The sequence below is a fragment of the Caretta caretta genome, chromosome 1 (genome assembly GCF_965140235.1).
Source record: "Caretta caretta isolate rCarCar2 chromosome 1, rCarCar1.hap1, whole genome shotgun sequence".
In the NCBI taxonomy this organism is placed as follows: domain Eukaryota; kingdom Metazoa; phylum Chordata; order Testudines; family Cheloniidae; genus Caretta; species Caretta caretta.
In genome coordinates this window covers 167,801,501-167,827,858 of record NC_134206.1, presented here as the reverse complement: position 1 = coordinate 167,827,858, position 26,358 = coordinate 167,801,501, and the positions used below count along the sequence as shown (strand labels likewise).

Here is a 26,358-nt window from a genome sequence, read left to right as displayed (position 1 = left end):
GAGCCCCTGGCTGCCCCTACGCGTAGGAGCCAGAGGGGGGACATGCTGCTGCTTCTCAGAGCTGCACAGAGCCACGGCATGTATGGAGGGGGGCAAGCCCCAGACCATGCTCCCTGGAAGGAGCTCGAGGGCCAGATTAAAACGTCTGAAGGGCCGGATGTGGCCGGCCCGTCGTTTGCCCACCCTTGGTCCAGCTCCTACCTCACAAACTCAGCACTGTACTCTGTGGTAGGTTGTAAATTCTTCATCAAAGCAGGGACTTTCTCCTTCCGTGTGTTTGTATTTGATTTGCACAATGGGGCTCTGATCTTAGTGGGGACCTGGAGCAAGAATTCCTGCAGCAGAGGACAAAAATGCTTCACTGTAAATCTGTGAGAGTTGGCAAGTCTATAATTCTCTTTTTTACATGCATGAGGAGTGTGGGCAGGTGGAGTTCAAATATCAAAAGAAAGATTAAAAATAATGATTGAGACTTTTTTTAAATGTCATGGTTTGGGGCCAATCACGGTTTTTAGGGTTTGACTCATGATTTTAGAATTTTGGGGGATGACAATATTGTTTTCTATAAAATGTTTTAATATCAGGCCACAGTATTCAAAGGCCATTACTCCTAATACACTTTTTCAATGTGTACAGTAATTGCCATGAAGCCAGTGAATGCCATGAAACTGTAATTTTCTAATATATTACTCCTATGATTAACTCCCTTCCGGAACTTGATGCATGGCTCTCTTCTTTCTCTCCCACCGCCCTCTACCCTTATTCTGAAGAACTTCAGTGTCAATTACCCCCTGATTCCTTTCATGAACCTTACTTGATTGCCGGCTTTAGGCAGATTTGCCCCACTCGCCATTTCAGTCACGTTGTTGAACTTGGCGTTTTCCAGGCTGTGTTTTCTTTCTTTGACCCATCATTTTGTTCTCTTTCAGCATTCCTCACTCCTTTTTTCCCCACCTCTTTTTTTTCTCCTCTCCAATCCATTAATTTCTCTGACGTCTCTGCTGCTCCCAGGCCTCGGGCAAGCTCTGCGCACTGGTCAGTTACCAAGTTGCAGTCAAGAGAGGAGTAGTGGAGTTGGGTTCAAGCCGAGTCAGGGGCAGGCACCAGGTTGTAGACACCAGGCAAACAGCAGAGTTGGGGACAAACCAGCATCAGAAGCCAGAGTCTAGAGTCCACAGTAAAGCAATGCTTGGAGCAGAAGCAAACAGGCGGTTTGCACCATTGCTCAGACATTTCCTGTGCTGGCTTCCTGGTTTATATACTAGCATGAGCCAATGATGGCTATGTAGGCTGCCACTCGGGCCCTGCTGGGTGGTATTTTCTGCAGTGCCTAGCTTCACAGGTTCCTTCTGTAGAACCCTAGCCTAGGCTTCCAATGGCAACAAGAAAGCGTCAGCAGCCCACAGCCTCCTACTTTCTAGTCCTGCAGGTTCTTTATACCTTCTCTCTGTGCTGTTGTTCTGTTCTGTCAGCTTCATGGTCTCTTCCGGTTTCTTTACTTCCCTCCTACACCGCTGTCCCTCTAATCCACATCTTTCCTCCTCCTCCTCTGTTTCCTATCCCCACTCCTTGTCTCACGCTGCTGAGCACCAGGGGACAAAGTCCAGTGACAGTGTTCCCTTTCTCCACTTTAAATGTACCTTCTATTCTACCCTTTTCCTTTCTAAACCACTTTTCTCCCCTGTCAACAGTTGCCCCACAAATGCTTGTCAGCACTGTAACACTCTCATTAAATTTTCTTCCCTTTTCATCTTCTTCTGCCCAGGATCATTTTTTATCTTCAAAATAAAATGGACACCCTCCAGCAAGAAAGCTTTGGTCCTCCCTACTCTCATCTGTCTTGTCCCTATTCAACCACGTTCTTCACCCCAGTTTCCAACTCAGGTCTTCCTTCTGTCTGTTTCTCACCCCCACCCCATCTCCTGTCCTCTCTTTCTCATTCTCGACTTCTCTTTCCTTCATGTGGTCTCTATCCCTCTGCCTATCAGAATACTCTTGTATTCCTTAACTGGATAAATATCTTCCTTCAATCTCCACTCTTATTGTCTTAACTCTCTCCTCCCCTTTGTCACCAGAATCCTTGAGCATGCTCTCTGCTCCCACTTCCTTTCCTCTGCTGTGATAGCTGTATTTCAATGGTGGATGAAGAGATCCTTATAGCAGTCTGTAAAACACTTTTGGATGCTTGAGAATGGAAGATGATATATACATGTAAATATCTGAGTTTCCTTCCTTCCTTCCCTCTGGATGGCTTCTATAAATATAGTTTAAATTTTGCCATCTATTGTTATGTTGAATAAGCATTGCTGGAAATTCTTAATTTTCTGGTAAACAGGTACTTTTCTGACAATGTTGATTCAGAACAGAAGTAGTAGCCAAAAGTCATCCAAGAGATTTAAAGGAGTGTATGTGGCCAAGAATTTAGAAGAGCCTAACAGATGAGATAAGCTTCAGTAGTTGGTTAAGCTGCAGTTTTGTTTCACATATCTTTCAATAATTGACTGTTGTTCTACTCTCCGTAGGTTGTTGTTTAATTTTCAGAGTGAAGAAGAGGCACATGCATTGATCTGGACACTCAGGTTAAAAATATGTCACCTAATAAAGGAATCTTTGTGCTTAACTAAAAAATGGCATACATCATGAGAAGTAGGGAATTAGAAGGTACCTGAAGGTGCAAGTATGTAGAGTGGATGGTATAGCACCAACACAACTGTAATTAAATCTCTGGTCCCATAACACTGTTTGTTCTGATGTTGCACTAACATGATCTGGCATAGCTGGTCATCAGAAACTAAATGAAAGCATTTGGGAACTCTTCCAGTGCTCCCCTGTACATTTGTTTTTTCTCAATTATCTATGACTTTCACACAAATGTAAGGGTTCTATAAAGGGAATACAGTCCCAACATCAAGAAATGTCCTTATTCAGAGATTGTATAGGTTTCTATTTTATTTTCAATCAATATGTTTTCTTTTTATTGTAAATACATTAATCCTTTTATATGTAACTGTAGCTTTGCCATTCCCCATGCTATGTTTAAATTAAATCTAGGGGGTTATATTAGACTATGAAAATATGATCCCTGCTGGAACTTGACTTTGGTGTAAAATGGCAATGTAACAGAATTTTAATCAACATTTTTTTAAAAATCAAGTTTTTTATAAGCTTGACTAGTGTACTAAAAATAGATTGAGATTTATTTTTCTTAGATTTTAAGGCCAGAAGGGACCATTATGATAATCTAGTCTGACTTCCTCCATAAAACATGTCACAGAATTTCAAGAAGAAATCATTTGAGCTACCAATACAAATTACTGGATTCTAAATTAACTTGTCATACTAATGAAGTTAGGGCTATGGTTACATGCTTTTTGGGTCTCTTCCTTAGTGGCTGTGTATGAAATTTGTAATACTCTTAACAAACCAAGGAAATTCCATGGCAAAAGCTACATTAAGATGGAGTTAAGGTTTTGAATACATATCAGTAATTTAAAGGCAGAGTAAAGATTGTTTGGGTGCCTTAACTGTACATTTCCATACTTTAAATGTAAAAGAAATCTAAAGATATTAACCTTAACTCTGAATTTCCTGGGTTTGTAATGCTTGTTTGGGGATAATTATAAAATCCCTATAATGTGTTTACTCATAGGTTACTGATCAGTACAATCAACCTTAATTCCATTTTAATGTTGTTTTTCTGGGAATATGGAATATATTAAAGTGTGTATTCTGTACACTCATGATAAGTGACACAGAATGAGATGCAGAAGGTAAGTTTATTTGAAAGTCCAAGACTCAAATTGTTTATCAAAATAAGTTCCAAGGAATCTTTTTTAAACTTTAAGGTTTGGGGGTGGAGGAGTTTACCCTTCATTCCATTTTACAAAGATAATGTGAGGTCATAGTTCCTATCTGCTCTCCGTCTGAAATATAACCTATCATTTTGAAAAATTTGCAGACAAAAGGGTGCTGTTGTGAAATATCAGATCCATTAGTCACTTAAAAACCTGGTTCCTCGTTTTCAAGTCGATTTAGCCTATAGCAATCTATACTGGAAAATTTGCTACTCAGTTTCTGGAAATTGTACAAAAACAGGGTTATCCTAATGTCCGTTGCTATTGTAGGTAACCATCCAGTAGAATTTTACACTTGAGTATCTGTATGTATATTGCTATTTACCAGTCATCTTGGCAGCAAATGTTTAACATGTGCTTTGATGTCTTTTGAGAACATACAACAGATTAATGTATTCTCCTTGCTATATAAAAGTGTAGAACCATTTCTAATTTATCAACAGTTTACTTAGTAAGGTGGCCACAATTAGATATTGATGTTATTTATAGCAACTGTCTACCAGATGAAGAATATTTTTTTGTTAATTCCTGTGTAGCATATATATATTTACACAAATAACTGTCATTCTGGCCTGTCATGTCAGTCCACATATGCCTCAGGAACAGCGTTTTCTTCTATATAACACCAAATGCTACTAAGCAAAATGAAAGGCCCAAGGAAAGGGAACCAAAATAAACTACATTAATGTAGTATTAATGAGTCTGACCCAAATCTAAGGTAAGGACAACATGTGGGTGTTGCATCGTATGTACAATATAATTACACATTATTGATGAGCTATGGAGCCTCTCACTTCTGGGTCACCCATTCAAATCCATTTCAAGTTATTAAACCAAAAGGCTGTGTCACCGATCGCAAGTTCAGGGGCCTATGTGAAATGAGTTGGTAGGTGTGACAGTTAAGTTCTGAGTGGATAGGTGTTGATATTACAAAACTGTTACCACCACGAGTGGCAGCCTTGTTTGGCAATGTCAGCAGAGTGTGCTGAGAAGTTTTCACTTACATGGCACTGTTTCTATTTTGCACTGTGGAATAAATGGTTGTGGTAAAGGCCTTCAAGTTGTGTGTATTATGCAGTAGTAAATATAAACCCTAGTATTTTTGGAGGTTGATGTGGGAGGTCTGATTTTGTTAGTAATAATCTATGAATTGCCATTTGAGAAGCAACTAGTAGCTAATCTCTCCAGGAACCTGTCTCCAACACTGACCAATGATGAATGGTTCATAAAGCTCCTATAATGCAATTTGTAAAAACTTAATTCTGACCTTAATTGTACAGTAGTATACTGTCCTGCCCTATGCTGTAGTACTCGCCAAAGTCAGTGGAGCTATGCCCAAATAATAATCTGTGGCAGCGAGTCTGATGGATACGTTGATAATGTGGTGGCTGAAAAAGAATTTCCCGTTTATCTATTTTAAATTAGTTGCCTTGGTAGTTCTGAATGCTCTCTTGTTCCTGGTTTTATGTGAAAGGGTAAACAGGAACCCCCGAGTGACCTCTATGCCAGTAATTATTTTATCCATTTTCCTCATATCAACTCTTACTTTTCTGCTGACCAAGCTTCTGTAAATAATCCGTAGCCAGATTCGCGCCAGCAGTGTAATGGGGTGGTGTTTGCACCATCTGTTCTCATGGCAGCAGCTACACCACCTGACTGAGATTTATTCTTTCAGGAAATGGCAGGCACCAATAGCCCTGCTGTTCTTCCCCAGGGGTGCCACCTTGGGAGGGCAGCTTTATATTCCAGCCAGGGCTTCACTGCAGCCCTGCTTCCCAGGAGATACTGCCTTCTCCTGACCAACTCTTCGTCTCTTTTGAGTTTGTGACAAGCTGGCTCTGGGGCCCTCTGTGGAGCAAGGGTTGCAGGCAGCTTGCTATAGTGTGCTCATACTCCTGGCAGACTTTCTATTGCCAGGTGCCCAAAGGCGTGGTGTGAGTTTGGCACATCCTCTGTTTAATCTCTCCTCATACGGAAACTCCACAACTACCAGGCTTTCAGTCATTTTAATTTCCCTTTTCAGGATCATCTCTATTCCTGGTGTGTGTGTGTTATAGTCTTGCAACTAACAGTGCAATCCTTGTGAACAACCTGATTCATTTTAACAGGGCGTCTGATTTATAGTGCCCTTTGGTGCACAGAAATGGATGAGTGCACAAGTTCTGCATGTGCACAGATCAGAAGTCTTTTGCAAATACAGCGTGTCCAGTAAAATACATTCTTTTCCCTGAACAATGATTCACTTTTTAAATGCACTTTCAAAAGTTACTTATCCAGTGAGACACACATCAAGTAATTATTCAGTTAAGCCTGACACCAATGTGACAAAAGTGTAGATTAAAACCAAATAAAACCTCAAAAATGAAGCCTCTTCAAATCCGACTTGAGACCAGAATGTATGTGTGTGTTTGTATTCTGTATATTTTGTTTTGCTGGATCCTCTTTTGCATTGATGCAGGGTAAGAGTAATGTTCTAAATAAACTGCTTCTACAGCTATCAAATTTATTGATTCAGTTCAGCATATGATCACCTACAAAAGCTGTTCATTGCTTCGTATACTCCTGCATCCCTTAATTATGGATGAATTAACAGCCAATCTTGTGGTGTTTATTAAACCACATTAATTTTATGTCCCAAAAATAGTAATGGGTGAATTCTACCTTTTTTTTTCTTTTTTCTTTTAACAAACCAACAATAAAGGTTCATCCCCAAACCAAATTCAGTCTTCATTCAGGTCAAATAGGAACGTCACCTTCTTCCTCCCTTCAGCCTCCATCCTGACTGCCAGTGCTAGTGCATCTTTTCCCTGTCTAAGAAACACCATTACAGGGAACTTTCACCTCTCCATGACCTCTCCCTACTTTTAGGCAAGCACATTTTAAACAAATAAAGATTTGTAACTATTTAGCCTTCAGTGGTGCTTTCCTCTGAAATGATCTTCTCCTGTGGATTACCAGATAATGCACCTGGAGCTACATTCGTTTGCTCAGGCTTGTGGTTTATCTCAAAATAATTTCCCAGTAATCTTATATATACCATCTGGCTGAACATCCTGTTTAAGCATCAGCCGCTGAGAAGAGGCAGAAGCATTTCATTTTCCCAAACTATTGCTGAGGAGCTGAAGTAGTAATAACTGAATCTTTTTTTTTTCTCTTGTTGAAACCTATGTCAAGCAAGGTTCCTCATCCACATCTGAGGCATGGACATGCACTTGCTAAGGTAGATAAGCTGTGAAAATGGCTACTTTTTTCATCTCTCTGCAATCCTGTAGCCAATGTACAGGGAAGGTTATTTTTCCCGAGAGAAAACTGATACTACTTACTTACATTTGAGGGACTCACAAAAGGGAGCCTGCTCCTAAGAAAGGAGGGAGCTCCTCCTGGGTGACATTGTTTTCCCCCGTTCCATCAGTCCATGGATGCCCATTGACCGGCCCGCCGACGGCAATTCCGGGCCCCGGGGAAGAACTATCAATGGGCTCCCTAGGAAGGGATGGCTGAGGTTTGATTCATGCAGGGTGGGATGGAGCCGGACCCCACGCTGCTGCTGACCCAGGGTGGCATCGCCACATGGGCATGGAGCCGGACCAAGTGCGGCGACTGGTGCATGCATGCACAAGCTGCTCCCGCGCGGATGCGGTCTGCCTGACATTTGGGTGGTGCTGCGCTGGTGCTGCGCTGCTGGGCGTGCTCTTCTGGCACAGCCAGGGTTTCCCCCTGCCCACCCGGCTGCCTTCGCCACTGCTGGTACCACCCTGTGCGCATAGAAACATCCCTTGGGTACGGGGAATTGGAGCAACTGCCCCGGGCCCTGTGCTTTGGGAGGCCCCACGCTTTGATAAAATCGTGAGGAGGCAGGCGGGGAGGTGAGGCGGGTGGGTGAGCAGGGTGAGGGCTCAGTGGGGTGGTGAGCGGCAGGCAGGCGGGGGTAGTGAGGAGGAGCCCCCCCACCAGAACCTCCCCCTCCCTGTCCCCCCAGTGCCTCCTGCCCACCAGCACCTCCCCCTCCCACTCAGGGCCTAGCGCCTGCCGCGGATCAGATATTTTGCGGAGTCAGGAGGGGGTGGGGGAGGAGAGCAAGGGCACTGTGCACTCAGGGGAGTGGGCAGAATGGGGCAGGGAAGAGGCAGGGTGAGCGTGGGAAGAGATGGGGCGGGGGATGGGAAGAAGCAGGGTGGGGGTGGGACCTTGGGGAAAGGGGTGGAGTGGGGGCAGAGCCTGGGTAGAGCTGTGGGGAGCACCCCCCAGCAGATTAGAAACTAAGCACTGATGTCCCAGAGTCTTGCCCCCCGAGGGGTGGCCCTGTTACTGATAGGAACCCTGTAGCCTTCCTCGGCAATTTAAAATGGCCCGGGGCTCCTGGCCACCGCCACTGCAGCAGCAGCAGTGGCAGAGGCCAGGGGCCCCCCAGCCCTTTTAAATCACCTGGGCCCATGGGCAATTGTCCCCTTCCCTTCTTTCCCCTCCGCCCCCCGCCCCGTTAGCGGGCGTGCCCATTGATGGGCACTGTGCAAAGTTTGGGACCCATGAAGATTCATGGGATAGGAGGGATACAAGTTGGGCAAGACAGGGGAGCCATCTAAGCTCCTAAGGATTGGTTTCCACCTTCCCTGGCCTCATCCCAACCTTCAGAGGACAAATTAGTAAAGCCTATGATTATTAACTTGTGCTGCGTTCTCCTAAACACTGTGGCTGGCTTCAGAGAGCATCCCCAGTCATTGGATCCCCAGCCATCCTCTCTAGGTGTCAGTAGAAACCACTGGGACCAGCTGGGAGAGGGAAGGCAAGAAAAAATTCTAGGAACTGACCCCCATGATTTCTTCTATGGGGAAGAAAAAAGGAAGAATTCATATGAAAATATGGTCATGTCTGGACTAGGAAAATAGGTTGTGTTTTAAAATGTATTAGCTAACACTAACAGTTTAAGTAAAATGATTTCAAACAGGAGCTTGCATCTAGTGTGGACAGGGCTAGTTGAGTTTAAAAATGTGTCAACTGGTTGTGCTTAACCCTAGATTCTCCCCTAGTTTAGACATGGCCTCGGAGATTAAATTCAGTGTACAATGTTGGTTACTGCTTATGAAGGGAAGAATCAGGTAATAAACTAAGTTAATTGGAATACATCTGTATAAGTTTACCATCTCTTTCAAAGCAGGCAAGTTTACTCGTGAATATATGTAAGCAACTTTCCTATTTAAATGAATTCTTCCAAGATCTTATTAATTAATCTCCGGAACGCTGAAGGTTCATTTATTAATACAGAGAGCATCATGTTAAAATGTGGTGATCCCTTCTGACATATTAAGCTGTTTTTAATTTGCTCTCATCATCTCCAGCCTCTCTAGTAGACATTAGATAATTCCAGGGTCCCAAACAAGCTAGAGTGATTTAGGTGGAAAACAAGGGAGTTATTAATCTTATGCAAATACCTGTTTAATTTTCAGAGGATCTTGGCACCATTACAAATGCTGTAAATCATGGACTATAAAGAGGAAAGATAATTTCTGGTTTGTTTAATTGATCTCTGTAACTTTTCTCCTGGCAGGTAAAGCTAGGTAACGGAATTTGCATGGTAACATCATTAGAAGTAGCAGTGTGACATTTGATTAATCCAGTCTATTGAGACTTAATATAAATACCTGACTTATGTTCTAGAAGAAAATTACTTCCTGTTTCTCCTTCTGATTTCTAAATGTATTTATAAGTGTACCTAATGTTATGATGATTGACCATCAGTTGCTTCCTGTTTTCCTCCATAAGCCTTATGCATTCATTAGTGAACAAACTAGTAATCTGGTATAGAAAAGAATGCATTCTCCAGTAGTAATACATAGTTTTCTCTAAGATTTGTAATTAAAGGAAGTTTTTGATCTTCATAATGCCTGAATATGAGTATAAGTGCCATATGCCTGGGAAGCTACTACAGCCATGTATAAAACATTCAATTTGTGAATACCTGAAGGATCGGGGGTAATGACTAGCAGCCAGCATGGATTTACCAAGAACAAATCATGCCAAACCAGCTTGATTTCCTTCTTTGACAGGGTAACTGGTTTGATCGATAGGGGGAATGTGGTGGACATAATATACATTGACTTCAGCAAGGCTTTTAACACAGTCCCACACGCCATTCTGATAAGTAAGCTGGAGAAATGCGGGCTCGGCAGAACTACCATTAAGTGAATACATAATTAGTTAAACAACTGCAAAGAGTAATTATTAATGGAATGATGTCAGATTGGAAGGAGTTCTCAAGTGGGGTTCCAGATGGATCTGTACTGGGCCTTGTGTTATTTAATATCTTTATTAATGACCTGAATGTAGGAATAGAGAGCATACTGATCAAGTCTGCAGATGACACAAAGCTTGGGGGGATAGAGGAGGATAGAACTTTGGAGAATAGAACTAAAATTCAGAGGTATCTTGATAAACTGGAGAACTGGGCTATAGATAATAGAGTCATAGAAGATTGGTGTTGAAAGAGACCTCAGGAGGTCATCTAGTCCAACCCCCTGCTCAAAGCAGGACCAACACCAACTAAATCATCTCAGCCAGGGCTTTGTCAATCTGGGCCTTAAAAACCTCTAAGGAGGGAGATTCCACCGCCTCCCTAGATAACCCATTCCAGTGCTTCTTCACCACCCTCCCAGTGAAATAGTGTTTCCTAATATCAGAGGTGAAAGTAAGCCGGTACACCCCAGTACCGGCAGCCGCTACCCCAGGGCTCAGGCAGCAGGGCTCAGGCAGGGATTTAAAGGGCTCGGGGCACTGGCAGCCGCTACCATAGTGGAACCCAATGCCCTTTAAAGCTCTGCCAGAGCCCCGGGTTGGCGGTGGCAGCCGGGAGTCCCCAGGGCTCCTCAGTGATTTAAAGGGCCTGGGGATTTAAGGTCACGCCTCTTCTGGTTGAGGCCACATCCCCTGCTCAGGACTCCCGCATACCAGTAGGTCCTTTAACTTACTTTCACCCCTGCCTAATATCCAACGAAGACCTCCCCAACAGCAACTTGAGGCCATTCTCGTTGTTCTGTCATCTGCCACCACTAAGAACAGCTGAACTTCGTCCTCTTTGGAACCCCCCTTCAGGTAGTTGAAGGCTGCTATCAAATCCCCCCTTACTCTTCTCTTCTGCAGACTAAATAAGCCCAGTTCCCTCAGCCTCTCCTCATAAGTCATGTGCCCCAGCACCCTAATCATTTTCGTTGCCCTCCACGGGACTCTCTCCAATTTGTCCACATCCTTTCTGTAGTGGGGGGCACAAAATTGGACACAATAGTTCAGATGTGGCCTCACCAGTGCCGAATAGAGGGGAATAATCACTTCCCTCGATCTGCTGGCAATGCTCCTACTAATGCAGCCCAATATGCTGTTAGGCTTCTTGGCAACAAGGGCATGCTGCTGACTCATATCCAGTTTCTCATCCACTGTAATCCCCAGGTCCTTTTCTGCAGACCTGCTGCTTAGCCAGTCGGTCCCTAGCCTGTCGTGGTGCATGGGATTCTTCCGTCCTAAGTGCAGGACTCTACACTTGTCCTTGTTGCACCTCATCAGATTTCTTGACAAAATGAAATTCAACAAAGATAAATGTAAGGTGCTACACTTAGGGAAGAATAACAGAATGGGCAAAAACTGGCTTGACAGCAGCACTGCTGAGAAGGATCTGGGAGTTGTGGTAGATCACAATCTCAAAATGAGTCAGCAATGCAATGCCGTTGCAAACAAAGCAAATGCAATTTTAGGTTGCATTAACAGTGGCATAGAATGCAGGTCATGGGAGACGATAGTACCACTCTACTCGGTGCTGGTTAGGCCTCAGCTGGAGTACTGTGTCCAGTTTTGGTCACTGCTGTATAGAAAAGATGTAGAGAAACTGGAAAGGATCCAGAGATGAGCGACAAAGATGATCAAAGGGATCAGGGCCAGCCCACAACATTTTGTCACCTGAGGAGGGGAGTTCAAATGATGCCCCCATGTCTCCTTGCTTGGGCCAAAACTTTGAAAGGCCTCAATTCTGCCTTCTTCCTGTTCTACTCCTCTCATGGTACTGCTCTGCTACCTACCCCAATAAAGGAGAACTAACAACTTAAAATGCCTTGTTCAAAGCCTCACTAGAAATTGATGCTGCATCACTGACCACCAAGTCCAATGAATAAGAGCTGCATGGAACAAAAAAAGCTTGAGGGTTTAACTTGGATCCGTGTCTGCATTCCTCTGTTCTTTCCTCTCATGTTGGCACCGTTATCATAACTCTGACCTCTCATGTCAGCTATCGCAATTTCCGTATCTTCCAGCTTTTTAAGAAGCACATTTGTCATACCAGCTCCTGTCGTACCATCAATGTCAATAAATTCTAGAAAATGCTCTTTGACAGTCACCATTGCAGGGACATTTTCACTAGGTTGTGTTGTTGTTACAAAATGCACCATTAAAGTCATTTGTTCCGTATGGCTGATGTCAGGTGTGCAGTCCAGAATAACAGAGTAATATCTTGCTGACTTCAGATCTGCCACAATCTTCTGCTTGACTTTTGTTGCCAGTAACTGTATGATCTTATTTTGAATTGTTTTTCCAAGGTAGTGGTGTGTGTACATTTCTTGGGTGATGACTCTTCTTAGATGTTCCTGGAGTACAGCATCAAACTCAGCCATCAGCTCCACAATTTTAAGGAAGTTTCCACTGTTTGGTGCATACAGCTGATCTGAAGTGCCACGCAGTGCTAGGTTTTGGGTAGCAAGCATTCTCACAATGGCAAAGAGCCTTTTCAGAACATTTTGCCAGTAAAGAGACTCTGATGCAATCTTCCCTTCATGCTGATCATCTATGGTGGCCTTTAACCTTAGTCTCATCTCAAGCTCATTCCACCTATGGAATGCTTTCTGGTGATTTGCTGCCTTCTCATGGCATGCCAGATTTCTAGCCAGGTTTTTCCAGCCCTTTATTCCTGTAAAACCCAGTGTGGCTGGAACATTAGACTGGAAGAGTTTGCAACAAAAACAGTATGCAGCATTCTGTTTTTCTGAGTACATAAGCCTTGGCCTCTCCACTTTGTCATCATTAGAGATTTCATGCCAGTAATGTGTTGGATGGAAACTTCTATTTTCATTGTCTTAGGGAAACATTGTCTTTTTCACTTGCTATGGCCCATGCTGTACAAGGAAGTCCCTCAGGCTACTGCTCAAGTGGGTCCACAGTCCTGGATCATCTAGACTTAAGGAACTAAACTCAGCAGCAGCTGTTTCTTGCACCTCCGCCACACTCTTCTCTGATCTACACTTTTCTTCAGGAATGAGCATGGTTACATCCATTTGAGATGGAGATATGGATGCTGCAGTAGCTGCCAGGTCACCTGCACTCTGACTAACTGGAAGATCAGGCATCTCCTCACCATTCACATCTTCACTGGGGCCGGAAGGCTCACTGTGAACATTTGTGTCTATGTATCTCAGGAGAGCTCCTTCCTGCTTAGATAGAAAAGCTTCTTTTGCTTTCTTTCTTTTTCTGAATGCTGCCCCAGAGGGGCGTTTTCTTCTTTCACTTATGACTGCTGTTCTGTGCCAGCTATAGTGGCTCTCAACACTCAGTTGAAGGGGACAAATAAGCAGGCTGGTAGCAGGGCCTGAGTGAGGGAAGATATCAGCATCTTAAAGGCCTAACTGGCACCTAATACTTCAGTTGACTGCCTGTTCTCCTCAAGTGGGTTCAGGGAAGCAGCAGGAAACAGGAAGCTCCCTGAGAAGCTGGTGTTAATCAGTCCAGGCTCCTGCGGGTGCTAGAGAGGTATATAAGAGGCTCCTCCTCCTCTCTCTCGCTGCAGCTCCTGCTGCTTTCTGTTATTCCCTCTCACCTTTTCTTCTGCCTGCCTGTTATGTCTCTTGTGCCCTCCTTCCTCCAGCACAGCACTCCACCATCTCTGTGCATCTAGAGCAGAGAGAATACATATGCACCAGCAGCAGACACAATTTTCTACACTCTGGGTCCTAGTGGTGCTCCCCCACAGTCTGGCACCTGAGGCGGCCCCCTCAGTTTGCCTCGTGGTAAGGTCAGCCCTGAAAGGGATGGAATGCAAGCCATATGAACAAAGGCTGAAAGAACTGCGTATATTTAGTTTGGAAAAGAGGATATTAAGTGGGGATATGATAATGGTCTTCAGATATTTAAAAGGCTGCCGTAAGAAAGATGGAGAAAAATTTTTCTCTTTTGCCACAGAGGGCAGGACAGGAGGCAATGGATTCAAAGTACAGCAAGGCAGATTTAGATTAAATCTCAGGAAAAACTTCCTAACTGTAAGAACAGTAGGACAATGGAACAAACTAGGGAAGTCGTGGATGCTCCTTCACTGGAGCTTTTCAAAAAAGAGGTTGGATAGCCATCTGTCTTGGATGATTTAGACACAATAAATCCTGCATCTTGGCAGGGGAGGGGCTAGACTCTTGCGGTCCCTTCTAACCCGATGGTACTGTGCCTTTGTCACTTGCAGTCATGCTGCTTTATGGTATGATCTCATCACATCTCTAAAGCTATAGAGGTTAAGTTCTGGCCACCTTTTGGATGGAAGTTCTCTCAGGGAAAGCAAGCATGTGATGATTCAGTAAATGGTACTTTTTCCTCTGAATCAGTACTGAACCACTTACCCATAATGCTAGTTTTTCAATGAGACAAGAGGTTCTTCTGTCCATTCAAGGTAATTTAAAAACCCCAGGTCACTTTTTCCTACGCACAGGAAAGCTAGCCCCAGGATCATGGCCGTGTTCTAATTTGTTCTAATTTCTAAATGTTCTAATTTCTAAATCCCCCGGAGTTCCGCTTCGAGCTCACTTCCTGTCCTAAGCTGCTGTTTAGTGGTGGTGTGTGTTGTTAGAGCTGTCATATTCTACCACACTTTTTGCTGTAGCTCAGCATTGCACAGACATTTCTTTTTAGGAAATGCTTTGGGATAAAGAGTGCCTTATAAATGTAAGGTATGATGGTTAGGAGTGATGCAGTAGTACTTTGTAAAGTTTGGGTTATTTATGGGTATCTTTTTTTGGTAACTCTGTAAAGAAAGAAATTGCATTTCTTGTTTTGTTTCTCTTGGCTATAATTACTGTAACTTCTATTTCTATCATAGTAATATCCAGTGAAATCACATCTATTTAATTTGATCATTTATGTTCCATTGCACTGATCAAAACAGACAATACCAGTAGATATTACAATTCATTAAACCTTGCTAATTAAGGCACCAAAATAAAGTAGTAGTTGTAAATACTGAATGTGCATTTCACCCTGCAATGTGTTATGAGACTGCTTTACAATGCAGTATTTCAAGTTAAAATTCAATTATTTTGATTTAATTTTTATCTACTCTTCTTGCAAGTGTGCAAAGTCTTATCTGCCAAAGTTGTGACAATTAATCTGACTTCCGTTTGTAATTCAAACCCATGTGAGGTATGTATTTTTATAGTTGGTATTTTTAAATGTGTTATTCCATAACAATGTCCACAGGAGTTTCACTTATATGAGTTGCATTTAAATACAATTTGCCAGGTATAGCAGGAATTGTATCCTTGTCTTTGCTGATTGTTCCAGTCTCAAAAGGCTACTAATACTGGCTCCATGATGGAGGAAAAATAAAATTTAAAAAAGCTTTTATAGTGCTGGTCCGAAGAGCTCAGATAAAATGATCCTCTGATTCTGTTTGTATACGATCAATTGCCATATAGTGTTCAGATAACAAGTAGCCTGATTTGCCTCTGGGAAGAAGATATTCACCTTCCACAGACCATACTGAGGGGGTACATCCCTCTTGAAATATGAAGCAACCTCTCGCTGTCAGTAATCTTAAGAGGTGCAGTGGCTGCATAAGCAATTTTTGTCCTACTTGCTGTACGTTATTATTTATGTAAACATTTATATTGCAGTAACACCTAGAAGCCAACCAGATTTGTGCACCATTTTGCTAGGCACTGTATGCACATGTAGAAAGTGACTGTCCCTGCCTCCAAATGCATACAAGCTAAAAGACAAGACATAACAGGTGAATGAGACAGACAAGGTGGGGGGTGGGAGGAGAGCCATAACAAAAATGAACATTTATGCAAAATCCTTAGGTATTCTTCAGAGGAAGGTATGTTGCATTTATAAATTGTCATTAGTCAATAGAAAATTACAGGCAATGATTTCTGAGCTCTTCTGTCTTCTGTTGATAACTGTGTTTAAAAAAAAAATCAAATTCTGAGAATAGGTATGTTTGATAGAATTTAAATATGAATTGCTATTGGGATGCTGTCACAGGTAGGCTGGGTCCCTGACCCACTCAGAAGGACAGCTACCTGTGACATACTGCTCTAAGGAGAATGAGCCAGTCCAAATCCATCTGTTACTCCTGAGAGAATTCTGCACCAAAAAATTTAAAATTCTGCAAAATTCTGCAAATTTTATTTGTCATGACAGTGGGGAGCACAGGCCACTGACGGCACAGAGGTAGGAGATCACCTTGTGCCCCCTCTCGCCCCAGACATGGACTCGGTGGTAAAGTTACCCCTGACCTTGCAAGTGCAAGGACCAGAACTGTCCCAAAAACACCATGGGGTCCTGCCCCTCTGTTCCAGGCACACTAAATATAGGCAGGCTCAGCCCAGCAGAATCCAAGTATGGAGGGGCTTAGTGTAGGGAGATCCAGGTGTGGTGTGATAGGGTTCTGTGTGGGGCAATCAGAGTGCAGGTGGCTTGGTGGGGGGTCTGGGTGTGAGGGAGATCTGGATGAACAAGGGCTTGTTGGGGTTGGGGTTTGGGTGCAGATACAATGGGACTCTCCAGGGGGGTCCAGGTGAAGGTGGTTGGGGCTCAGCAGGGGAGGTCCAGGTGCTGGCTTGGTGGGGTTCAGTGGGGTGGGAGTCTGGGTGCGGGGGCTAGTCAGGGTGGTCCAGGTGCAGGGGGGTGGGGGTTTGAGTGTGGGGGGGTGGTCTGGGTGCAAGGGCGGTCTGGGTGCAGGGATATGGGGCTCGGCTGGGTCTGGGTGCAGGGGGGCTCTGGATGCAGAGAGTGAGGCTTGTCAGGGTGTGGGTTTGGGTTCAGGGGAGTCAGTGGGGGGGGGGTTCTGGGTGTAGGGGTGGGGCTTGGCGGGGCAATCTAGGTATGAGGTGGGTCTGGATGAATGAGGGTTGGCAGATGGGGGAGCAGCTCCCTCTACAGTGACCCCTCCTCTTCATGGTTGAGAAGCGATGGGGGCAGGAAGCAGGGGAGGGAGGGCAAGGCACTTCCTGCAGCCAGAGAGGTCTCTGGGGGTGGGTCTGACCCAGCCCTGGCCACTCCTTGCATGGAAAGAGGAAGTCAGTCCAGCCAGGACTAGTAGCTGAGCCTGGCACAGGGTAGGAGCCACTGGTTGAGGTGTCCCCAGCCCCTCCCCCGCCCACCAGTGATTTACCACTCTGCTGGCTGTTCTGGGTGCCTGAAACAATACAGCCACACTGCTGGGGAGCGGTGCATGACCGCTCTTGTGGCTTCCCTTTGCTTCCCTGTCAGAAAGTCATTTTTCTGGGGGGGACATGAATTCTGTGCATGCGCAGTGGCACAGAATTCCCCCGGGAGTAACCTGTGCTGCTTAATAATCAGCTAAGGAAGACTTGGGCCTCATTAGGGCTTATGAGGGCCCAGTCAGGAAATTCCATAACACAGGACACTTCTGAGGAGAGAGACTTCTCAGGGAGCTGGTTAGGGAGATCACCAGGAAAGGTACTCCTGGAGGGAAGATGGTCTGAAAGGGGAGAGTTACAAGTGCAAGCCTCCACAGAGTCATGGTTTCAAATAAAGGACCTTACCAGACAGCAGCAGATGGTCCAGATCGCAGAGGAATTACACGCTGCTCTGGATAAGAGGGTCCAAAGCAGGAACCCTTTCCCAGGTGATGGCAAGAGGCCCATCTCCAGAGGAGGTCCCAGGGCAAGACAGCCTTACTGGTAAGGAATCTGAATGGAGGCGATTGATGGATTCAAGTGGGGTAGAAGAACTAAGATTAACTTGCCTCTTCCTTCTCCCACCACTCCTAGTGGATGCCTTGGTTGCATATTCATGTGGCCTTTGGTTAAACAAATTAGATCCCCAAATTAGGGCACTGTTCTCTACTCAAGAGCCTCGCTGAACGCAATGAAAGCCCATTGGGGAAACTGAGGCAGGGATGTATCTGTGGTAATGCACTAAGTTGCCAGGGGGTGTGTGGCATGAAATGCCACCCTTGACCCAATGGAGGTGCTCCGAAGGTGAGCGTCCCCATAACAGATGAATAAAATATCTGACAATGTACTTTATTTTCTCTCTAAACGAAGTTCGGCTGTGATGAGTTTGTAGATTTCGACTAAGAAGTGTCTATTTTTCTAGTTGATCCATCATTCTTTATATCACATCCTACCTCATGTATGCAGTTATTTTCAAATGCAGCTTTCCTTTTAAATTTAGTAGTCTTGTGCTGATTTTAATAATCAGTTGTGCTATGTTCATTTTCTTTCCTCAGTGGTTTTTCTTCTTCTATACACATAAAATAATTATTGCACATTCAGATGTTTAATATTCTAATCTAGAAAGTGAATCTTTAAAACTCTTGTTTGTGAGCTCAATCCTATCCTTAGGAATATATGCTTTATAAATGGACAATAGAATAAAGTCATTTATTTCCTCTAAATCCTGCCTTTCAGACTAATTGAATTACTGCACTATTGCACCTAATAATAGTCCTATGATTCAACTGTATTAAATATATTTGACCAATGTAGCAATCCTTTTTATGTAATGTAAAGTAGTAATCAATCTTTGGAATTTATTTTGGTTCACTAAAATGGTTCTTAGTTTCTCTGGTGCATTGCTTCAATGCACAGCTGGGATGTTAGATTTATAACACTTTTTTTTTCCTTTGAAGTGGAAGGTATTTAATCTTATTCTGAGAAAGTGAATATTGGCTAATTGTAGTTTCAGCAGACAATCAGATTAGTCATTTAATACGACTAACATTATATAGTATACAGTAAAATAGTAAAATTAGATTAGCCTATCCTGATGTTTCACAGTTGCAGTAATAATTGTGTACTTGCAATTATTTTATGCTCTTTAATCTTAGATGTCTAAAGATGATAGTAATCTAACCCATTTGTAGTTTATGGAGCTTTCCCCATAATATGATTACTTGTGCAATTTTAGATTTAGCTCAGGAACAAATCAGTAGTTGTACACTAGGTAGTAACAAAGTACTGATGGTTCACAATATTTGGATCTGTTTAAACCTTTAGATTGATAAAATGTTAACCTTACAGAATACATTCAGGTTTCCAGCTTTATAACTTTATCTTTCTAGACTGGTTTAAGAACTTCTCTTTTGGTTAATTCTGCTTTGGCAGAATCATGTAACTGTTAATAAGTCTCAAGTATCAGAGGGGTAGCTGTGTTAGTCTGTATCCACAAAAACAACGAGGACTCCGGTAGCACCTTAAAGACTAACAGATTTATTTGGGCATAAGCTTTGGTGGGTAAAAAACCCACTTCTTCTCCATGCATCTGAAGAAGTGGGGTTTTTACCCACCAAAACTTATGCCCAAATAAATCTGTTAGTCTTTAAGGTGCCACCGGACTCCTCGTTGTTTTTGTTAATATGTCTGTGACCCTCATTACTTAAATACAGAAAACTATTATTTAAAATAGTTTACACCTAAAATATGTACCAGAATGTCTGAAATATTCTTGAAATATTCAGCCTTCAGTGATCATTCTTGTGCTATGTAAGGTAAGACAATAACCATTTTAATATATAAAATAAAAAATATGCAGTGCTTGTGATAGGAGCTAACTTGGCATCCTGTGTGGTGGGCATTTTTATTCCAGAATAAGTGTCTCTTTCTGGTTTAGCTTATTCCACAACGGTGGTATAGTTCATAGGCGGTCTCCTCAAGTAAAGTTTGAGGGACATTAATGCAGGGTGAAGCTTGCACTTGCACTACTATATCTATTCTGCCCAAAGGAGCATGCAAGCTGAAGGTGAACAAATCCATGTTGTCTGAGACTGCCGTCACAAGAGTGCCAGTTAAGGCCAGCTCTTGTGCATGGGGGATTTGTGATGTGGACTCTTATCCCTTAGGTAAAATTCATGGACACCACCAAAATGGCTTTACACAGGCTGTTGAACCACTTATCAGATGGTAACTGCTTTCAATCATGGCTGGCCTGGGTTTCATTTCAATGCAACCAGTGACAGAACTGAATGGCTCCATATCCCATTAGCCATCTCCTGAGGAAAGCCATCCCTTCCTAGATATACTTACAAAGATATTGTAGTGCCTCATTCCAGATACTGATTTGGCAGTCAACTCTAGTACTTGATTTTAAGTGGTCTTCTATGGAAAACACACTAGTATCTCCTCTATCCATCTAGACTTAGTGGGTTTTTTAAAATTTAGTATTTTTCAGAATGCTCAATGAGCACTCCAGAGTTACCTACAAGAGTATTAATTATTGCTTTTTCTCACAGATTGTGATTAATAATGATCCAGTTGTTTAAATATCTTCTACACCAAATCTCATGCCTGATTTTGGCATAATCGTCAAAACTCAGAGACTGTATGCACAGATGCCTGGCTTTGCCTTTAATTTCTCCCAGAGTCTTTCTATCCAAAGAATCATATGAAACCACATGTCCCATTTGTTTCATATGGCCACACCCATGATTATAATCCTTTTTAGTCAAGTGCCTCTGGAAAACACATCCTTATTTTTCAAAGCCTCAGTGTAGTTGTCATTCGGGTTGACAGAGACTATGGCTTGTGCATTGGAACTTGGGTCAGTCACTCATTCTGGTTCATATGAGCAGGCAGGATGATGACCTATCAGGATACTGATTTCCTCCCATCTCATATTGGGATTTTTAATTTAAATTTATTTATAAAAGGTGGATTGAATTAGCTATTCACAAGTTCATTCAAAAGTCTGAGCAAGTTTACCTTCAAGTGGCAAGAAGGTAGGGTTTACACAGGGGACCTAGATGACAGGGTATTTGAATGGGATATAGCCTTTCATAGAATCATAGAATATCAGTGTTGGAAGGGACCTCAGGAGGTCATCTAGTCCAACCCCCTGCTCAAAGCAGGACCAATCCCCAGCTAAATCATCCCAGCCAGAGCTTTGTCAAGCCTGACCTTAAAAACCTCTAAATATTTCACTTCTAACTCACCAGTTCAAATCCATCCTAAGTCAATAGTGACTAAAAGTTGTTACCAACAGCTGATTGGTGACTGATTTGAAATTATTTTGAAGGTTTCAGTCTATATTCTGGCATCTGTTGTGCAAGTAGAGCTGTGGTGAATTCAGTTATTCTACTCTCACAATTAGTGGCTAAAGAAGAAATAAGAATTGGCAAGTTCCAGCAAGTGAACTCTTTACCTTTTCTGCTAACAAATAGTGTATAGTTTCTAAAAGATTCTGCAGAACAGCAGACAACATAAAATGTCCCATTTATGACACAGTATGTAATGGGTCATCTTAATACGGCAGAATACAAAGAAAAAACATTTAGTACTCCGGTTCTTTTGATGTCTCCACAGCTACTAAAGGGAATTATACTTTTGCACTGCACTGTTGTTTTCATATTGTTCTCATTACATGTCATTTTAACGTTGATTTTTTCTGAGTTAATCAAATGTGGAGTTATCCTTATCCTTTAATTTATGTATTCTATAATGCAGATTACCTATTCCCGCAACATGCATGATTACTTGTTAAAATTAAATGGAAAATTGAATGTATTCATAGCAGACAGAAAGGCATAAGTCCTTCCATCTCATGGATTGCATGGAGGACCATCAGTAAACCATTTGGAACTGAAAATGTTCATACTTAAAGGACTTACTTTTTCAGAGACATTTCTTACATTTGACAAATTAGGATAATTATCTTTATCATTATGAGAAGTTTCCCTTTCATGCATTTGTTAACAGAAAGATAGTTGCAAATGGAAAGCAGTAAAATGAAAGGAACTTTCATTATATATAAGAACAAATGTGTTTTAGCTCAGGTGAGGCTGACCAATTAAATATGATTAGTGAATGGAAACAGTGATGTTTCCTTTTTTTCAAGTTAAGCCAGTTGATTTTTCAGTGGTGAATGTGCTATAGTCTCCCCCCTCCCATGCCCCCATATTCAAGATTGTATATCTTAATTGACAGAGCCTTTTCTTAAAACTAGGTCAATGTGCTTACAGATAAGTATCACTTTTTGTAACTGGAGTAGGTGAGTACTAACTCCAGTCACACTGAAAGGGTATAACCTGACTCAGGTTACACAGTGAGTAGGGCCAGGAAATAAAGACCCATCACTTACCAGCTCTTAGTAATGGATCTTACAGTATTCCAATAAATGAGAGCAGATGAAGTTAGAGATGAGTCTTAACAAAATCCTATGTCCATACATTGCTGAACTTTGAATTCAAATTTTATCAGTGTTCAGATCCAGCTTTGGACTCATCTCTAATTTTAATAAGAAAAGTATGATCATATTGATTTGTATTACAATAGTGTTTAAAGGTCCCAGCTAATGTTGTGTTTAGGTGTTACATAAACACTGTGTGAGCAACTGTCCTGTAGTAAAGAGCTTACAATCTAAACAGACGACAGAGATCGCATGAGAGGGCGTGCAGAGGGACAGCCAGGTGAAGAGATTTTTCCTAAAGTCAAAGAGCAGTCAGTAACAGGGCCTGGAATAGAACCTAGGTGTCCTGGGTCCCAGAGCAGTGTCTTATTCATTGGACTAGACTGTCTCTCATGTCACAGAAGCATATTCAGACCTTTTAAAAACTGACTCTCCTAATTCTGCATTGGTATATGATTACAGCTCCAGCAGTCTGAAGGATTTAGTGAGCATTTACATTCCAAAGACAAAGCAAGAAGTGCACTTTTTCAAAGGACACTGAAAGTGATGTGACATTCACTTTGCTATGGGAATGTCAACATAATGTAAGAAAAAATAACTCATTTTAAAAAGTAAGATGTCTAAATTACCCTTAATTTCCCTCCAACTGTGACAAGTAATTTCTGGTGTTTACTTTTACTTAGCACTACTGAATAGCTCTTTAATTCAGCCTCTGAATAATTTGGCATGGTTTGCTGCAGGATGCATCACATTTCTTTAGAACAGAAGCATAAAAGAAATCACTAGAAAGCTAAAAGTGCCAGTAAGTAAGAGATTCATTTTACTGGAATCTCCAATTGACAGAAATACCTGAATTGCTTTAAAATGTGGCTCTACTTTAAACAGGCTTCATAAAAATGGCACTGTAGGTTCCATATTTATTTTGAGCCTCCGGTTCTATATCACATGTATTCAGTTTGGAAACATGATGTCCTGCAACTACATTGTTTGTTTTCAGAATATGCCCTCAGATAAGGCATATTGGGTAATGAGGTTATACATATGTCACTGGAAATAATAGGGTTGCAGAGGTGTAATTGTAGGGCATAATCTGGCCTACCAAATTATTACTGGTGATTCATGAACAATAAGAAAGTTCTCCTGTTGACTATCAGAACCTGGGATGAATTAGTGGGGTTGGACGTTAGAAAAAATGTTTTATTTTCATCTGAGTAAATCTGGTATGGAATTGGTAAGGCACAATAAATACAGAATTCTACAATGACAGCTTTATTGACTTCACTTGAACTACATTGATTTACATCATCTGATAATCTGGCTTTACATGCTACAATTTATAAACACACTCAGGTGAATTTAGAATTTTATTGTTTTGCTGCAAGGTACTGAACATTCAGGCCCTGATCCAGCAAATTGCTTAAGCATATGTAGTGCTTTTGATCAGTGGGCCAGAGTGCTCAAGACCTCGCAGTTTCACGCTCATAATTCATTTACTACTATCAATGCCATGTTTTGTCCAAAAAAAACCCAAAACAAAACAAACAACCCTGATACAGAAGAAAATATCCCAAAAGATTTTCTTGGATGGTAATTTCTTGAGCAAGTAACAGAGCTGTGCCTTTCTCACTCTCTGCTTCAACAGTGTGACTCAACGGCATTTCACTCTGTCTAAATTATCGATTCTGCCACCCAAGCAGAAACACAATGAGCTGATGCAGATGAATTTCAGCAGCCTTTGAGGACCTCTCTGCCATGGAATGCTGCCTGATAGAACTCAATACAGTGCACTGTCAGATATGAATTATGCATTGACGCTTCACTCCCACAGCATTATACCTTTCATTCTGCTGTGTCTGCACAGATAGAATTGATTCACACATCATACACTGTAACATTTATAATGGGGAAAGGCTAGAAACATTTTCTCAGTGAGAAAAAACACGAATAAGCATGCTTTCAGTATAACCTTATTAGTGGTTGGCCCCATAGTTCCTAATGGGGCATGAAATGTCTTCCAAAAAGCCTTTTGCTTTTATCAAAATATTCCCTGTTTAGGGAGTAATTCAAAAAGCATGTACTGGGGGCCTGATGCAAAACATCTACATGCATACAGTCTAGCAAGAGTGAGAAAGCACTTCATGAATACTGAATATCCTGCTTTCCAGAACAGTGTTCTATGACAGCTGTATGAGCTGTTCATGAGTATCATTTTAGACTTCTTGCAATAAAGAATTGCCTCAACTATGCAGTAAAAATCAGAACAGAAATGTTGCATATCAGGAATGACATTATAAGGCTGTAGTATAGTATTTTATTTTACAGCACCTATTCTTTTCTGAAAAATAACATGCTCATTTTTTGACTGAAGACGAGTGCATTTCTCAACCTCCTTCCCATCCTCACAGAAGAAGGGGTCCAAGTTGTTTCTCAGATACACATATCATCTGCATGTGATTTTAAGCAAGAATTAATCACCAGTTTTTTACATAAATGCAGCTTGATCTGAAAATATAGATAATGTAACAAAGAAGCGTGGATTGGAAAACATCCATTGCTATCTTCTTCCTACCTAAGGGGAAAACTAGCAGTTTCTTTATTAAGAGGCCAATCCATCATTGTATGAGAAATCATTCGTTAGTTTGAACAGCAATCCTGTCTCTTCTGTGAGCCTTACTTTTGCCCATTCATTCTGTTGCTGGGAGGAAACAAACTGACTCTTGAGATGGAATTAATAATATTCTGTATATCTGTCTGTAGGAGTGTTCATTGTCACAGAGAACAAATATGAGAAAAAGAAAGATTAAATTGTATTCCTGGAGTATTTTTAATGGAATCATGATAATGACTTAGACTCGTACCCAGGCCCTTTTTGGTTCCTCTTCTATATCAGAATAGCTACTTTTCATCTAACAATTGTAATGTTTAGTCTCTGGACAGGAGTAGGGTTTTTTTCAAGGTGGTCAAAACCATTTTTGAGTTATAAAGATGGAAAGACTTCAGTAGGTTTTGGATCAGCTTGAATGGTAAACTTCCCATTGCAATGTGTCAATTTTGATGAACTCTCATATAAGAAAAAATTAAAAGGAGCATTTTGATAAGGATGAAATGTTCTGTTTTGACATTTTCAGAATGGAATGTTTTGATGTTTCATTTTGAAATGACTTTGTGAAAGTAATGTTATACATTATAATTATTATAATGTCAAATGTCAAAATTTGAAAAATAAATGTTTCAGTTCTATTGAAACAGAATTTTGAAATTTTGTTTTGTGGGAAATTTCAAAATTATTTGCTTTTCTTCTGATCTGGAACAAAACAAATTTCAATATTGCAGAATTTCTGACAAATCAGCAATTTTGGTTCCCACTTAGCTCTATTTACATGTATATCTTTAAACTTACATGCTACAATTGATTTATTAAATTTTTCTGGTCCATCAGTTACTCCTGCTCAAACTGTACTGAACCCAGCCTAGTTTGTCTTTGCTCCCACCAACCTCTCTTGCTGTAATGCAACAAAGAGAGGGGTTCCATGATAACTACAATCCAAAGCAGAGATGTCCAACCACACTGCAGTCCAGTATTTACCAAGAGTTATGGTAGTGACCTGAACCAATCAGAAAACGCTATAGTATGTGTACAAGAAAGAATTTGATGGGAAGGGGTAATACACTGACTATACTGAACATTAAGCCCTTGATTCTCCATGCTGTCTGAGCTGCTTTCTGGCAGTGTAAAAGCACCTTTACAAATGGGTGTAAAGAGGGTATCCTCCAGGGCCACAATCATCATTTCAACACCAGAGCAAAAATGAACTAGAGCATTTAAAGAAGGCTTAAAGATGATTATGGATTCCTAGAATCTATAAGGGTCCTGTGTATCCCCAGAACCTGAACTCTAGAAAGATGCATGGTGAGTGGGGAGCTGTTTCCTCTAGCAAGTCTGAAGATGGAACTGCATTACTGACTCAGGCCAAGTGAGTTTGTTGTCTGAGTTACACCCTAAGACCCCAATTCTGGACAGCAGTTAAGCCTCATTGGCTTCAATGGGATTTAAATACATGCTTAGGTGCTTTCTGAAATAAAGATCCTTTCCTGAATTGGGGCTTTAAAGGGGGTCAGGAAT

General features: G+C 41.8%; 1 protein-coding gene across 5 annotated transcripts in view; it reads right to left on the bottom strand.

The window, feature by feature from the left end:
* The window catches only part of GRIK1 (glutamate ionotropic receptor kainate type subunit 1), a 238,157-nt gene that overhangs the window by 170,507 nt on the left and 41,292 nt on the right, over positions 1 to 26,358 (bottom strand). The window lies entirely within an intron of this gene.